Source organism: Ambystoma mexicanum, chromosome 3p (genome assembly GCF_040938575.1).
Source record: "Ambystoma mexicanum isolate Mex_15411 chromosome 3p, UKY_AmexF1_1, whole genome shotgun sequence".
Taxonomy (NCBI): domain Eukaryota; kingdom Metazoa; phylum Chordata; class Amphibia; order Caudata; family Ambystomatidae; genus Ambystoma; species Ambystoma mexicanum.
The window spans coordinates 789,142,317-789,159,972 of NC_090925.1; positions in this window are offsets into that span (position 1 = coordinate 789,142,317).

Consider the following 17,656-nt stretch of genomic DNA (forward strand, 5'->3'; position numbering starts at 1 on the left):
ACAGACAATAAAGACACGACAACTTGTCTTAAAGGCCACAACCAGATTGTTATAATTGAATTAGAGGGTCAGTAGTATGGGGATAATTCCCTTATTAGGAGAACATCAGTTTCCCCCTGATACCATGAGAGTGGCCCACTCCCCTGAGGGAGCCTGGAGGGGTATTTCAAAAAGCACCATCCCCTTTTCCTTGGCCGGCAAAGCATACCATGAGCTTGCCTGCAGTGTACTTTTTACTTTCTCTGACTCCTTAGTACATCAGAATTGTGATTTACCCGGGTCTTACTATAGTAGGAAGCAATTACTAGACCATACCCTAATGTTTGGTACGCTATTGCTCACATCCCGCCGAGCCTAAATGTCCATGGAGGGCGCGGGTCACGGTGAACTGGGGTAAACAATTGTCAACATGGAGATATTCCCTATGGAGAAGCCTACACATTATAAATCCATCAGTCAACTCCTAATCATGAACTGTTTAGCAAGGAACATGTACCATTGTCAAATGTATACCTTTTAATACATGCTTTACAAAATCACTTTTAATTCAATACCCATTTATTCTGCCCACAGAAAAACCTAAAAATAAGTTGGCTGCCGTGGAAATGACAGACAGGTGCACCGGGAGGAGTCCCTCTTCCTTCTCCATGGCACCTAGAACGATTGAGTGGTTTGTGCACAGGGTCCGTATGAGTTGAGGGTGTGACAGCCACTCCCAGAAAATGGTAACCCCCCCTCTTTTTTTAAATTAGTACTCAAAATTTCTGAGCAAATGCACCACCTTACCTACAGAAGTGTGTATGTAATGGTAAGTGCCTCTTCCTCTTCCTGGCCTTTCACTAAAGACATCAGGAAATAGTACAATACGATCGGTTAGATCCTCTTTCTTATTGTTTGTGAGTTCCTGGCATGAGTTGAGGGTGTGACAGCTGCTCACAGAAAATGGTACGCCCCCCCCCTTTTAAATTAGTAATCAAAATATCTGAGCACGCAGAAAGCGGGTATCTGGCGAGGGCCCAATAAACGGACACCTTGCTCGGAACACAGGCTTGTACAGTTAGGCAAAGCCAGGATCCAAGAAACGGGTATTGGCTGCTCACCCCTCTGCAGTGCTAATTTGTTTTTTTTTTTATACAGGATGACTCTAGGCACGTCTCTTTGTACCTTTCATCTCTATTTTCGAAGCATCAGTATTTTTCGTCCATCACTTGGACTTTCTCGCCTATCTGATCGCAGTCTTGCCAGTGTCTTAACTGCTTTTAATGTCCATTCTTTGAAGCGATTCACTTGCTCTTCCTAGTCTCTGATTTACAGGCCGATTCATGTAATTCCTCACAAAAGTGTCGCACGCGGCTGGCGCACAGCGTGCCCGTGCGAATGTCTGCGCCAGCCGCGTGCGATAAAATCAATTTCCGCGCACAGCGTATTCATGGATTCTCGCCTCCAAAAGCGACGTGGCGCAGAGTGGCGCAGCGACCCTGCAGCAGCGCCAGTTACGCCCCCAAGAACGCCCTCGCGCAAGGAAAAGCCATCAAGATCGCAAAACCATTGCAAAGGGCTGCACCAACCCTGTACCAGTTTACCGGACTGGCAAACAGCAAACGCAAAGCGGGGAACGAGTATTACGGGTGTCGGGAACACGCGTGCACGAGAAGTTTCACACGCGATCTGGCCTGGGGGAGCGTGTGCGTGTATTCCAGGGGTGCGCGAGAAGTATTACACGCAAATGGCCTGGGTGCGTGTATTTCAGGGGTGCGCGAGAAGTTCCACACGCGAATGGCCTGGGCGCGTGTATTTCAGGGGTGCGCGAGAAGTACTACATGCGATCGTGAAGTTCCACATGCGATTTGGCCTGGGGGAGCGTGTGCGTGTATTCCAGGGGTGCGTGAGAAGTCTCAAACGCGATTGGGCCTGGGGGAGCGTGTGCATGTATTTCAGGGGTGCGTGAGAAGTTCTACATGCGAATGGCCTGGGTGCGTGTATTTCAGGGGTGCGCGAGAAGTTCCACACGCGATTGTCCTGGGCGCGTGTATTTCAGGGGTGCGCGAGAAGTTCCACATGCGATTGCCATGGGCACGTGTATTCCGGAGGTGCGCGAGAAGTTCCACACGCGATTGGCCTGGGCGCGTGTATTTCAGAGGTGCGCGAGAAGTTCCACACGCGATTGGCCTGGGCGCGTGTATCTCAGGGGTGCGTGAGAAGTTCCACATGAGATTTGCCTGGGCGCGTGTATCTCAGGGGTGCACAAGAAGTTCCACACGCGATTGGCCTGGGCGCGTGTATCTCAGGGGTGCGCGAGAAGTGCCACACGCGATTGGCCTGGGCGCGTGTATTTCAGAGGTGCGCGAGAAGTTCCACACGCGATTGGCCTGGGGGAGCTTGTGCGTGTATTTCAGAGGTGCGCGAGAAGTTCCAAACGCGATCTGGCCTGGGGGAGCGTGTGCGTGTATATCAGAGGTGAGCGCGAAGTTTCACACGCGATTGGCCTGGGCGCGTGTATTTCAGGGGTGCGCGAGAAGTTCCACACGCGATTGGCCTGGGCGCGTGTATTTCAGAGGTGCGCGAGAAGTTCCACACGCGATTGGCCTGGGGGAGCGTGTGCGTGTATTTCAGAGGTGCGCGAGAAGTTCCACAGGCGATTGGCCTGGGGGAGCGCGTGCGTGTATTTCAGAGGTGCGCGAGAAGTTCCACACGCGATCTGGCCTGGGGGAGCGTGTGCGTGTATTTCAGGGGTGCGCGAGAAGTCTCACACGCGATCGGGCCTGGGGGAGCGTGTGCGTGTATTTCAGGGGTGCGTGAGAAGTTCTACACACGAATGGCCTGGGTGCGTGTATTTCAGAGGTGCGCGAGAAGTTCCCCTCCGATTGCCCTGGGCACGTGTATTCCAGAGGTGCGCGAGAAGTTCCTCACGCGATTGGCCTGGGCACGTGTATTTCAGAGGTGCGCGAGAAGTTCCACACGCGATTGGCCTGGGCGCGTGCATCTCAGGGGTGCGCGAGAAGTTCCACACGAGATTTGCCTGGGCGCGTGTATCTCAGGGGTGCGCGAGAAGTTCCACACGCGATCGGCCTGGACGCATGTATCTCAGGGGTGCGCGAGAAGTTCCACACGCGATTGGCCTGGGCGCATGTATTTCAGAGGTGCGCGAGAAGTTCCACACGCGATTGGCCTGGGGGAGCGTGTGCATGTATTTCAGAGGTGCGCGAGAAGTTCCACACGCGATCTGGCCTGGGGGAGCGTGTGCGTGTATATCAGAGGTGAGCGAGAAGTTTCACACGCGATTGGCCTGGGCGTGTGTATTTCAGGGGTGCGCGAGAAGTTCCACACGCGATTGGCCTGGGCGCGTGTATTTCAGAGGTGCGCGAGAAGTTCCACACGCGATTGGCCTGGGGGAGCGTGTGCGTGTATTTCAGAGGTGCGCGAGAAGTTCCACACGCGATTGGCCTGGGGGAGCGCGTGCGTGTATTTCAGAGGTGCGCGAGAAGTTCCACACGCGATCTGGCCCGGGGGAGCGTGTGCGTGTATATCAGAGGTGAGCGAGAAGTTTCACACACGATTGGCCTGGGCGCGTGTATTTCAGGGGTGCGCGAGAAGTTCCACACGCGATTGACCTGGGCGCGTGTATTTCAGAGGTGCGCGAGAAGTTCCACACGCGATTGGCCTGGGGGAGCGTGTGCGTGTATTTCAGAGATGTGCGAGAAGTTTCACACGCGATTGGCCTGGGCGCGTGTATTTCAGAGTTGCGCGAGAGGTTCCACACGCGATTGGCCTGGGCTTGTGTATTTCAGAGGTGCGTGAGAAGTTCCACACGCGATTGGCCTGGGCGCGTGTATTTCAGAGGTGCGTGAGAAGTTCCACACGCTATTGGCCTGGGCGCGTGTATTTCAGAGGTGCGCGATAATTTTCACACACGATTTCAGCAGGGTACGTGCATTTCAGGGGTGCGCGAGAATTTTCACACGCGATTTCAGCAGGGTACGTGTATTTCAGGGGTGCCGGGGAGTCCTACATGTGATTTGGCAGTGTGGGTCCTCCCAGGTGTCCACTGTACACCCTCCACGGCCCCTGCAGGCAGCCCACACCACAGGGGACTACCCTGCATCCCTGGTCATGTCCCGCAGGCAGCCCACCCAACATGGGCATGCCCCCCAGCAAAGGCACATGTCTCCTTGCACTACTGATCACCAACTCATGTCCCCTTACACCCCCACCCCCAGCATTGCGGGGCACCTGCCAGCAGGCCCCCACTCATGTCCCACTCATGTCCCCCTGCACCCCCACCCCCCAGCATTGCGGGGCACCTGCCAGCAGGCCCCCACTCATTTCCCACTCATGTCCCCCTGCGCCCCCACCCCCCAGCATTTCAGGGCACCTGCCAGCAGGCCCCCACTCACGTCCCACTCATGTCCCCCTGCACCCCCACCCCCCAGCATTGCGGGGCACCTGCCAGCAGGCCCCCACTCATGTCCCACTCATGTCCCCCTGCACCCCCACCCCCCAGCATTGCGGGGCACCTGCCAGCAGGCCCCCACTCATGTCCCACTCATGTCCCCCTGCACCCCCACCCCCCAGCATTGTGGGGCACCTGCCAGCAGGCCCCCACACATGTCCCCCAGCCAACATGTCATCACAATCTAGATCCCTGGCCCTTATGGTCAGCCTCCAAATGCAAAACACCCACTCGAGTATTGCATCCACCCACTTAGAAATGGCAATGACATGATAGAACCCCAATAGCAAGTTTGGAAATGAACACATGGCCCTCACATACACCCAATGGGTGTCAGTGAATCTCAAAACCCATATCATGATATGCATGATACCAATGAGATGATACTACACATTGAAATTTGATGAAAAAAATGTATTAAAAACAGCATAAATGGAATTAAAAATAAACAAATGACAATGGGAATCAAAAACCAAAAACAGCATGTCCGTAAAATAATGAAAAACGAAAAATCATAATCCAAAGGAAAGGTGTCCAAAGTCACAGTTCAAGAAAGTAAATCCAAGGTAAAAACAAAACCGAAAACCATTGCTCCATGGGTAAATCCAAAAAAAAATTAAAAAATCCAACAGTCAACTATATACAGATAAACAAACCAGGGTCCATGATCCCAACTGAAGAAATGAAACCTACATAAAAATACTACCTAATAAAATAAAACTATATACAAAAATGTGGCCCATTGTCCAAAAGGTCCAAAATAAATAAAAAAGCAAAGGAAACCTAACACTAACTACATAACTATTTACAAGGGCAGCGGGCTAGTCCGACGGCTCACTGGTTGTTGTCATGGGCTAGGGCATCATCGAACTCCTGTTTAATGGCTTGGAGGCGGGCATGTTCCCTGGCCCCGAGGTCCCGCAGGGATAATGCAGTGTCCAGCTCCAACTCCCTGCGAAGACCCTCGAGTCACTCAGCCCGCCTCAGCACCCTCCGCATGGAGTTCTCCGCCCGGACCATTGTGAGCCGTTCCTCCTCTGCCCGCTGCCGCTCCGCACCTATCTGCTGGCCCAACCACTCCCACACGGAAGCCACTCCCATTCCAGGGTTCTCCTGCCCTCCGGCCGATGCCTGCACCCCTGATGTTGATGGCCCCGAGCCATGATGCCTCCCACGTCGAGCCTGCCGCTGCCTCCGACGCAACTGCCTGTGCCCTGCCCGATGATGCCGTCACATCCTCCATCTGCTGGGGTCCAGTTGATGGTGTGTCCACCCCTGCTGGACCTCCGACTCCCGACTGTGGCAGGGATGGGATCCCCACCGAGGTGGCTGTATTGGTCGGGGCAGGTCCACAGGGGGCCCTCGTGGCATCTGGGCCGGAAGACGGCATGGAGTACGACTGGCGCATAGCCTCCACAGAGGAGGAGAGGGTCGCCAGAGTGCCCGACACATGTACGAGACCCCCGACCATGACCGCTCCCAACTTGGCCACGTTGGCACGGTGCTCTTCGTGATGACGTGCGTGCTCCCCCCGGGAAGCACGCACCTCATCACGAATGACAGCCATGCGCAACGCGACACCAATCAGGACCTTATCCATACGGCCAGGGGTCCCCTCGTCCCAGGTGGAGGGGAGTCAGATGACATGGACATCCCCCCTACCTGCGGACGGGCCTGGGATGGGGCATCCCTGCTGGTGCATGGCGGTGCAGTCACAGTGTCAGGGACAGTGACATGCACATGCACCTCCAGGGCGACCTGTGCTGCCTCCTGCCCCTGCCCCTGGACTGCACCACTTGCACCAGCAGGAATGCCCCCACCAGGCCCCATGTGCGGCTCAGTAGCGGCCTCCTCCTCCTCTGTGGAAACCACCAACCTGGATGGCTCCACACCGTCTTCCGCAGTTGCAAGCCCCTGTCGGGGCTCACCCACCCCTTCCGCTGCAGCCGTGGGGGCATCCCCGCCGCTTAGCTCCACAGCGCCGTCTCCGCCCTCTTCTTCACTTTGCGCTGTGTAGAGGGAGACATAGAACACAAGCATCAGGGTACTGTACAATGGTCCCCTAGACAGGAAGCAATAGTAGATGAGTGGCACTCTCAAAGATCACTTCCATCATGTCCCTCCACAACACATGGGTCAGTGCAGGCAAAACACATGCAGTAACAGGCATGGCGCATGCTATGGACATAAGCAAACATGTCCAAGGGACTCTTGAAGCATACAATGTTGTTTTTGGACTCACATGCATCATGGGTCATGCCTATCACATGCACACACTTCAACGTACTTTCATCCATCTGGACTCGTACACCCCAGACACAGTGGATGCAAGGATAACTAGGCTGCATCAGTGAATCTGAATATTGTCACAGACATGTGTCATGCATCCATGGCATCCACAAGTCACAGACACGCAGGTCAGAAACACAGACATGGACACCATACATGTACATGGCATCAGCACCCATCCCTCACCCACACCCATGTCCAGGAACAGAGACTGGCATGCTCTCATGTGTCCATTCTGCATAGGGCTCCCCATGTTACATTTAAACACATACACCAACCGTGTGCTTCACACATTACTGGTCTCACATGCATGACCATGATGTCCCTGCACACACACGCGTACATGGCCTTTGTCACACATACAGGCAAGTATCAGACAACCAGCACGCTGCAACATGCCCTGTCTCACACAGCAATGCTTGGCCACTTACCGCTCGACTCCAGACGGGTCTGCCTCTCAAGGATCTGGGCATGGAGCGCTGGGCGTACGCGTTCCAGGACCCTCAGCTGGATGGTACTCATGCTGCCCCGGCCCCCCTCCACGAGGGGCCGGGCCTTTATGAGGGTCCTGGACCTGAAGTCCTCCCAGCGCTTCTTGACTTGCTTGATGTTGCGGGTTGCCACCCCCTCTGCGTTGATGGCAACCACAAAGTCGTCCCAGATCCTGTCCCGTCCTTCCTTGTCGGCGCGTGGTGATCCGAAGAGGGCATCATAATGCCCCAGGACAAGCTCCACCAGGACACCAACTTCCTTCTGACTGAAGCTGGTGGCCCTCTGCCCCTCTGGCTGGGGGTCGCCAGTGGTCTCGGATGGTGTTTGCCCCGACATGGCGACCCCCGAGGCAGGCGTGGGTGGGCAACTGGGTCCTGGGGCTGGGCTGTGGAGCGATGGTATCCCAGTCGGGAGTGTTCTGTTCCAGCAGGGGTGGACACAGCAACTGGACCCCTGCAGATGGCTGATGTGCAAGCACCAAATGGCAGGGCACGGTGGCAGCAGGCAGGCAGGCAGCAGCAGATGGCTCGTGGGAGGCTGCTCAGGGCTCTGGGGGGCAGTAATTCGGCCTTTTGGGCAGGAGCGTGGTCTTCCGTGTGCTAACGCGTGCGCAGCTTGATACGGAGTGATTTTGCACGTGAAAATTCTGCACGTCAGCGTGTGAATCGAGGAAAGGCCCTTAGCGCGTAAGCGCGTCAGCACGCATACGCGATTCCTTTGGACCAAAGGCCCTTAGCGCGTATGCGTGTCTGTGACGTATCGCGCACGGGCGTTGCTTTTCGTGGGGTGCGGTGCGTGTGTCTTGCAGGCGTTGGGGTTCACACGCTATTACTTCACAGCGGGTGGGTGTTGGCTACGCGTTCTTCTACACGCAAGGCAGACGGTGAGTGGTACCCTGCTCCCCCAGGCCCGATCGCGTGTAAAACCACCCGCGAGCCCCTGAAATACACGTACCCCGCTCCCCCAGGCCTGATCGCATGTGAAAACACCTGCAAGCCCCTGAAATACACGTACCCCGCTCCCCCAGGCCCGATCGCGTGTGAAAACACCCGCGAGCCCCTGAAATACACGCGCCCAGGCCAATTGCGTGTGGAACTTCTCGCGTACCTCTGAAATACACGCGCCCAGGCCAATCGCGTGTGGAACTTCTCGCGCACCTCTGGAATACACGCGCCCAGGCCAATCGCGTGTGGAACTTCTCACGCACCTCCTGAAATACACGCACACGCTCCCCCAGGCCCGATCGTGTGTGGAACTTCTCGCGCACCCCTGAAATACAAGCGCACAGGCCAATCGCGTGTGAAACTTCTCGCGCACCTCTGGAATACACGCGCCCAGGCCAATCGCGTGTGGAACTTCTCGCGCACCTCTGAAATACACGCGCCTAGGCCAATCACGTGTGGAACTTCTCGCGCACCTCTGAAATACATGCGCCCAGGCCAATCGCGTGTGGAACTTCTCGCGCACCTCTGAAATACACGTACACGCTCCCCCAGGCCCGATCGCATGTGGAACTTCTCGCGCACCCCTGAAATACACGCGGCCAGGCCAATCGCGTGTGAGAAACTTCTTGCGCACCTCTGGAATACACGCACACGCTCCCCCAGGCCTGATCACGTGTGAAACTTCTCACGCACCTCTGAAATACACGCACACGCTCCCCCAGGCCTGATCGCGTGTGAAACTTCTCGCGCACCTCTGGAATACACGCACACGCTCCCCCAGGCCCGATCGCGTGTGGGCCTTCTCGCGCGTGTAGGACTTTGGCGCACATTTTTTTCCTGCGCAGGGACGCTACCGCCTGCTTTCGTGTGGCGGACATGTATGGGCCTGTGCGCGTCTTTGTCCGTGCGCTGTTTTTCCCTATTCAATTCCATGAATACATGTTGTAGGCGAGCGTGTGGGCATTCTGCGCACTTGCCTCCTGCACTTCCCCCGTGACGCCCACATTTTCACGAGTTGTTCCCCATTCTGCGTGTGACGCCCCGTGTTACGCCTACTTTTGTTATGTGCGCCGCGCTATGTGCGAATTCGCTGTGGCCTTATCGCACGGCGTTCGATGACCTGTGCGCCAGCGTGCGGCAGCGTGCGGCAGCGTGCGGCAGCGTGCGGCGCGCCCTTTTTCAGCGCACATCCCACATTTTGCGCGTGCACGGACTTCCATGAATTGATGTGCGATGTTTTCTGTGCGATAATCGCACTTGCACTGCGATTTTAGCTATTTCACTGCGAATCGCACGTTTTCGCACGGGTGCGCCGTTTTTTCGGCGCACATTAATTCCATGAATCGGCCTGTTAACACTGCGCTCTTTAACATGTGTGCATCCATTTCTATCACCAAAAATGAACACACAAGAGTGGAACACATGCACTGTGACAATAGATATTTCCTTCTGTCCCATTTCATCATATCTTCCACAACATGTAACATATGGCTCTGCAGCTTATTCCATGTATTTAATCTGATCTTGGATCCCAAGTAATCAACCCTCAGCACATGTGAGCCTTTTAAGAACCACCAGAAGCACCATTTTGCTATCGTGACTCTTTTACTCAATAAGAATCAAGGCCAGTGTTCTTGTCTCCGTTGATGTCCCGATGCATGGGCAGAATGCCCGCTCTGCACTCCCTTCAGCCAATGGCCAACGTTCCCCTCTGGCTGGGTACCCTACCTTCATCTTTGGACTGGTTAGCTCCCACTGTGAGCTGACCCGTTGATCTATCATCCTGTGACAAATTTAGGAGGACGGTGACACGCCCAATGAGGGATGGGGGTGTGACGAATCAACTTTGGTGAACCAGTGGTCCAGGGATGAATATCAGTTTCTAAACCATCAAACAGCCCCACACCTCTAGTACACCAGAAGGGATCCGAGCAGATTGGAAACACAAGTAATTATAAACCTCCTTGTCCAATTTTGGTAACGTGGACGGAACAGCAGGCTGATCTCTGCAAGGTCGTGGATCGTTGGTTAGTTGAGAAATAGAATTGTTACCAAATGATAAAATGGACTATCCAGTCAAGGTTGCATACAAATATCTACTTTATTATTATTACAACAGACAGTTCTAGCCCACTACAAAATACAACCCACCCCATAAAGTAGTACAGAGGACAGACAGTTTCAAGAAGGAAAGGGGATCCACTCTGGATACTGACAGGAGGGTAGTCAGTAAAGTATTCAATCGTAATGTTCCTGGATACGTGGTCTCAGCACAAAGGGAACAAGGGGTCATAAAATGTCACTAAGGGCCTTCAGAGAAGGACCAGGGGGAAAGAATCACACTGTAACTTGTGATCATAGAAGTTCTTGTTACTCGACAGAATCGAGTCGGTCCCAGGGCGCTTTGCAGCACCTACGACAGAGTTCCAGATGGGAGACAGCTGCGGGTATCAGGCAGAAGGCAGTTTGGCGAGTGAGGCTGAACAGACGGCTGTAGACTGCCTATACGGCGGCTCAGGGCCAGGAATCGTTGTCTCAGTTCTGGTCGTTGGACTGAAACACTGGTTGAGGCATCTCGACAACAGTCAGTGGTGCAGTCGTTTGCAGTTTTGAGGGGCTCGATTGTCTCAAAAACATCCCTTCAGGAATTCCAAGATGGCGGCCAGATGGTAAGGACATGCGAGTAGTCGCTCCATCCCCAAGAAGCCCAAACAATGAAGCAGGGCTTGGGAAGTGGCTTCCCCCGCTTCCACCGCAACTAAAATCACCTTCACAGATATCCAAAAAGAAACATCTGCAAGCACGGCTCAAATCATCGAGCAAAGAAGGCGCCCCCAGTGGGTGCATGGAGACCCATGAACGGACCTCAGATCTAGGCAAGCAGCGGATCAGCGGCAGATAGGTCTGAGGGCAGGCAACGAAGTGCAAAAGGTGGACAAAAAAAGGGACAACCCACAGCGGAGCACCAACCGGGCACACAGCTCATACTATGTGCTACATAGGACGGCTTGGCAGGTCAAGCCGGTCCCGGCTGGCACTTAACGACACTCACAGAGACAACACGGCCCCCTCTGGGCTGGGCGGCGAACACCCCCCCATGGGTCAGCTTTGCCTGCCACCGGCACCAAAGGTCCAGAGAGGCCACCTGCACACCCGAGCAGGACCGCGGGACCAGACCGCCACTTGGCAAGTGAGCGGCCACAACACAGGAAATCCAACACGGGAGCAGCACCCTGCTTAGAACCATGCTGCTGATGCTCAACTCAATAGGAGAAGGGAGAGGCCGGCCCCGCTCAGAGACCTGGAGCCACCCCAAGAGGCATCAGTCCCCCACGGAGTGGCAACCCGAGAAATCCAACTGGGGCCATCTCAATCACCGCTCACCCATGCGCAACACCAAGGGCCTACCCAGCTACAGCAGCTGCTACCCGGAGCAGTAAATATTCACGGAAAGCCTGTGCGGGACCCGCTCAAGGTCCCACCCGCCCCCAGCCCCTAGCATTCCCTCCCAGCCACCTGGAATAGAAAGGGGAGCCGGACCAGCAGAAAGGGGAGTGGGACTCAAACGGAGGAACTGAGTCCTCCTAAAATGCAAGACTCCAGCATCTGCAGCACCTCAGGAGTCCCGCAGTATCCTTGAGGCCTCCCACAGGGCTCGAGAATACCCCCCAAACAGCACACTTAAGGGCGACAACAAGGCAACGGGCGGCCCAGGAAGTAGGCCCAGAGGGAGAACATAGTACGCAGGAGATGCAGAGCTGGCCAAAAGCACCAACTAACTACCTGTGGAGCCTGCAAAGGCCCAAGCCAGGGATGGGCTAGAGCGCAAAAGCAGTTGGAGATACCCACAACACCGGACATACCTTAGCTGGGAACTAAAGAGAAAAACATAACCAGCAAAAGAACCCAAGCTGTTACAGGTCGGGAAAGCCCCATCCAACGCTGCTGGGCTAAAGAATCGGACCCTGGGGATCAACAAGGCAAAACACGGAAGCTCCCAAACATCCCCGAAAATGACCCGGGCACCCCAAAATGGCCCCCTTGAAAGCCGACATCAAGGCCTACATTCTCGAATTTCAGGAGAAACTCACGGCGACGTTTCAAACGAAATTCACTTCCATCATGGGGAAATAAAACAATCCATCATGGACATAAAAAGAGACGTTACAGCCCTCGAGGAGAGGACAGACACCACCGAAAGGGCCCTACAAGAATTAGTAGAGGACACCCGCAAAATGGACATGGCCCTGGAAGACCTAGCTAGGGTAACCCAAAACATGCAACTACAATGCAAAGACCTAGAAAACAGGACCCGCAGGTCAAATATAAGCTTCCGGAACCTGGCTGAGGCGATAAGCGACTCCAAGCTGAAACCCACAGCCACACATATTTTCTTGGACCTCCTGGGTATGGAAGGGACAGGGGAAATCCTAATAGACAGCATCCACAGGACAGGCCTCAGACGACAAGAACCAGGTGCGCAAGTGAAAGACGTGGTGATCGCCCTGGCAAGGTACCCCCAAAACGAGGTCATCCTCTGTGCAACTCACCCAGTGAAACCAATTACCTTCAATGTAGAGGATATTCACCTATACCAAGATCTGGCACAGGTGACCCTTCAGAAAAGAAAAGAAATGGGGGTAGTGAGAGAAGTCCAGGCCAAACAAATGAAATATTAATGGACAATCCCCTTTGGGCTCTTCTTCCAGTTGGAAGGCCACCAACACCGGATCACAACAAGGGAGGAAGGGGCACACCTGCTATACATGGAGGAAGATGAAGACGCCCCAGCATCACGGAATGCGCCACGGATACCCTAACACCCTAAACCATAGGAATGGACACCAGTAAGGAGAAGCCACAGGAGACCACAGCTACGGGGCCCACAGCATCTGCACCCCCAAAAAAGACAAGGATGCCGCTATCCCAGAAGGAAAATTACATTGGAAACCGATATCATCAACACGTAAACATGACACCCAAGCCGTACTTCGGGATGGAGACGACATAAGGCCGAAAGAACTTGGAATCACCATAGAGGTATTAGCACACCCCAAAAGAAGGCCCTAACAGGACTTTCCAGCACAACCCCCAGACATTCAACTGGGGAGACGCATAGGTACTGTGACTCACACCAGGGCAATGGGGGTGGTGGGAGGGGTAACAAGGGTAGGGGGGGCAAGTTGGGAAAGACCTGGGAGCCCAAGTTGGGGCAGGGCTCCCACCTCTAGTTTGTTTATTTGGGGGTTGTTGTTAACTTTTCCCAGGGCACTACTCCAAAGACACACGAGAAACATCACATAGAATGGTCAAAATCATCACACTTAATATAAGGGGGTTGAACACCCCAGTGAAAAGGAATAAATTGAAAAGGCTACTAGCACATCATGCACCAGACATAGTAGCGCTCCAAAAAACACATCAAGTTCGCTGACAGACCCCAACTCAAGTTGAGGCGATACTCACGGATATTCCAGGCGAACGCCCAGAGCAAGGTAACGGAGGTCCTAGTCGCAACTAAACAAGGGCTTGGAGCGCAAATGATAGCCACAAAGGCAGACAAAGAAGGGAGACACCTATTCATGACCCCCCGAATAGACACAACGGTATTTACAATAGTGACAATATATGCCATAACTCCAGGCAAGACGGCTTCCTAGAGACAGTCTTAATAGAATTAGAAACATTCAGTCAAGGGGAGATCCTTCTGATGGGAGACTTCAACTTAGCCTAGGACCCAAAGAAATACAGGACTGGAAAACATACACACAACCACAACTCACCGTCAACAGCCTTAAAATCAAAAATGGAACACCTCGCTCTCCAACATGTGTGGACATCATTGAAGGGCTCAGAGCCAGGCTTTATGTTCTATTCGCACATACACCTCTCCTTCTCCTGCATAGACTACATTTGGTCCTCAACCTCGCTCCTGGGGCAAGATCACACAGATAGACCTTCACACCATTGCACTGTCAGACCATATCCCCATATACATGAAACTCAATCTCCAACAGCAAAAGTGTGTGTTATGGAGCTGGGGCTTCCCCAAGGAAGTACTCACAGATTCAGTAATGAGAGAAGAAGTAGAAGGGAACATAAAAGAACATTTTGAAAACAATGCAGAAGCTGGGGTCCCAGAAGCAGCAGTTTTGGATGCCTTTAAGGCCATGCTCAGGGGGATCGGATAGCCCTCTGGGTGCGGTGGTACATGCAACTGAGAGCCTTGGAGAAGGAGCTGGAAGATGACCTTCAGGACATCATGGGTAAAATGGTCCGAGATCCCAGTGGAAAGCTCTGAAGGAAATACCAGAACGCAAAAGACAAACTACACCTTCTTCAAACTAGGAAGGCAGAAATCATTTAAAGTTAAAACAGAGATACTACGTACACGCAAACAAGGCAGATAGGCTGCTAGCCAGACAACTGAAACAGAAAGCAGTATCCCAAATAATCCAGGGGATCGCTAACCCACAAGGTACTAAGGTGAACACCACCCCCGAAATAACAGACCAATTCGTACATTTTTACTCCACACTTTATAAATTGGACAAACCCGGGGAAATACAGCAAAAAGCGTACCTTAGCTCACTCGCACTCCCCCAAATTACAGAGAAGATCTGGCTTTATTAGAGGCTGAGATCACGATATAGGAAGTCAGACACGTGATCAGGAGCCTACCCCTTAACAAAGCCCCAGGGTCGGACGGGTACCCAGCAGCATTCTACAAACATTCCAACCGGACCTGCCACCAAGACTAACCTCACTATTCAACTCAATCAGGGACTCCTGGTCGCATCACCCACACGATAAGCTAAAATTACACTGTTCCACAAACCAGCTAAAGACCCTGCGCAATGTGGATCATACAGGCCCATCACCCTCATAACTGTAGAGGCCAAACTATACAGCAAAATACTAGCCAACAGGCTGGAAACCCTTCTCCCACAGCTTATCCACCCGGACCAGTCTGGATTTATACAACACAGACAACACAACAATATTCGCAGAGTCTGTCACATCATAGAAAAGATCCAACGGAAAAAAAGGGACACAGCCATCGGCCTCTCTTTAGACGTAGAGAAGGTATTCAATAGGGTTCAGTGGTCCTTCCTATTCAACACCATGGAGAAGATGGGATTCGGAGCAGGTTTTGTTAATAGAATCCGTGCCAACTATCAGGACTCAACAGCCAGAATCCTAATCAACAGATACCTCTCCCAACCAATTAAGCTGGAGAGTGACCAAGCAAGTCTGTCCCCTCTCCCTGCTCCTTTCCGCCCTCCACCTAGAACCCTTCCTAGCAGCCCTCAGCACTAACCAACAAATACAGGGGATCCCCTTTGGGAAGGAAGCACACACAGTTATGGCTTACGCGGATCACATGCTCCTTACACTCACAAACACAGAAGCCTCTCTTCAGGCAGTAATGCAGGAAATAAATGCGTTTGGGATGGTGGCAGGGCTGAAGGTTAATATTACAAAATCTGAAATCCTAAACCTCTCTCTGGGAGGGGAGGAGCTCAGCGGGCTAACAAGGTATCCCAATTTCAGTGGGTACAAGGTGGCATTAAACTTCTAGGGGTCACTATCACACGCAGACTGCATGGGCTCAATCAAGCAAACTACCCACCTCTATTAACACTCCTCTGTTAAAACAGTTACTTCAATGGGGCCCGCTTTCGGTATCCTGGTTGGACCGGATAAACACCCTCAAAATGGTAGTTCTCCCCAAGCTCCTTTATCTATTTCAGGCACTCCTGAACTCAGTTCCAGAATCCTTCTTTCAAGCACTACATCGACTAATAACCCCATACATCTGGAACAATAAATCGCCCCGCACGGCACTTCAAACAATGATGCTTCCCGTAAACAATGGCAGGCTAGGTGTCCTGAACTTTTGTATGTACTACTGTGCAGCCCAAATGCGGGTGGTAAAGGATTGGCTGTTAGGCAGTTCACAGAAACACTGTCAAGGAGTTCCCCCCTTCTCACCTGAGTCCGATCTTTGCTGGATTTCTTTGTCGATGCCTACTTGCGGACGGATCGGGTCTTGAATAAGGCTGCACAAGTCTCTTCCAACTCCAGCGCGCGTTCAAAGTTCCGGGATGCAACGATCCAGGAATCCGGGGAAGTAAAAGGGTGCACTACACAGCACACGAGTCCAGGAAGAAGAAGGAAAGGATAGGGACTAGGAATGGAGTTTAGAAGGGACAGAATCAGGGAAAACAATACAGCGAGCTACGGAGAACATGTCTGGTCGCTACTTCGCAAAAGCATTGAGACGCGTCGAGCCGCGGGGGGCGTGGTCTATAAATAGAACACGCAACGTCCAACGTGTGGAGCGAGGAAGGTGTTTCATGCTGGATGGCCATGTTGGGAGTACCAGGGAGTGTAAGCCCCGCTGAGACAAGGACCAGGAAGTCCAAAAGAGGCGCTTTCTGTAGGTCATGACAGCATGCCTCCTCCGAAGACCCGTTCTTCCAGGTTTGCCCGGGTGTATGAGGTGAAATTTTCTGAGCAGTCGAGGGGTCTTGTGATTAGAAAGTGGTTCCCAGGTTCTTTCACTAGGAAGACATCCCTTCCATTCAACCAGGTATTGTAGCTGACCCCGTTTATACCTGGAGTCGCATATTATGGACACTTCGTATTCCAGTTGGTTGTCGACCAGTAGAGGAGAGGGTCTGCAGGATTTCCGGGAGGATTGGATGTAGGGTTTTAATAAGGACGTGTGAAAAACTGGGTCAATTTTCTTCCAGGAGTCTGGTAGTTTGATCCGGTATGAGACTGGCTTTATAATTTCTTTGATGGGAAATGGACCATAGTACCGAGGGGCCAATTTGTTTGGCCTTAGATGTTGGGGTAGTAATTTCTAACACAACCAGACTTGATCACCAATTGCATAAGAAGGCCCTGGTCTTCTTTTGGAATCCGCATACCTCTTAGTCTGTGTTCTGGCCTTCTCTAAGTTTTCTTTGGCCTCCTGCTGTACGTTGATGAGGGTTTCGATCCAGGAGTCGACAGTAGGTACCGGCGTGGGATGAGGGAGAACAGAGGGTAGAACCGATGGATGGAAACCTTGGCTACAATAAAAGGGACTGGTCTTAAGTGCTGAATGATCGGAATTGTTGTAGGCGAATTCAGCCACGGGTATCAGGAGCGACCAGTCATCCTGAACCTTGGTGGTGAAACATCGAAGATACTGTTCCAGGGTCTGATTAGCACGTTCTGTGGCCCCATTGGTTTGGGGATGATAACCTGATGAGAGGGCACGTTGGATTCCCAAAATGCGACAAAGATGTTTCCAGAATTGTGAGACGTATTGAGGTCCTCGATCAGAAATTATCTTGGAAGGAAGTCCATGCAGACGGAATATGTGTTCCAGAAAGATTCCAGCAAGTTCGGACGAGGATGGTAACTTACACAGGGGTGTAAAATGAGCCATATGAGTGAACAAGTCAATGGTAACCATGATGGTCGT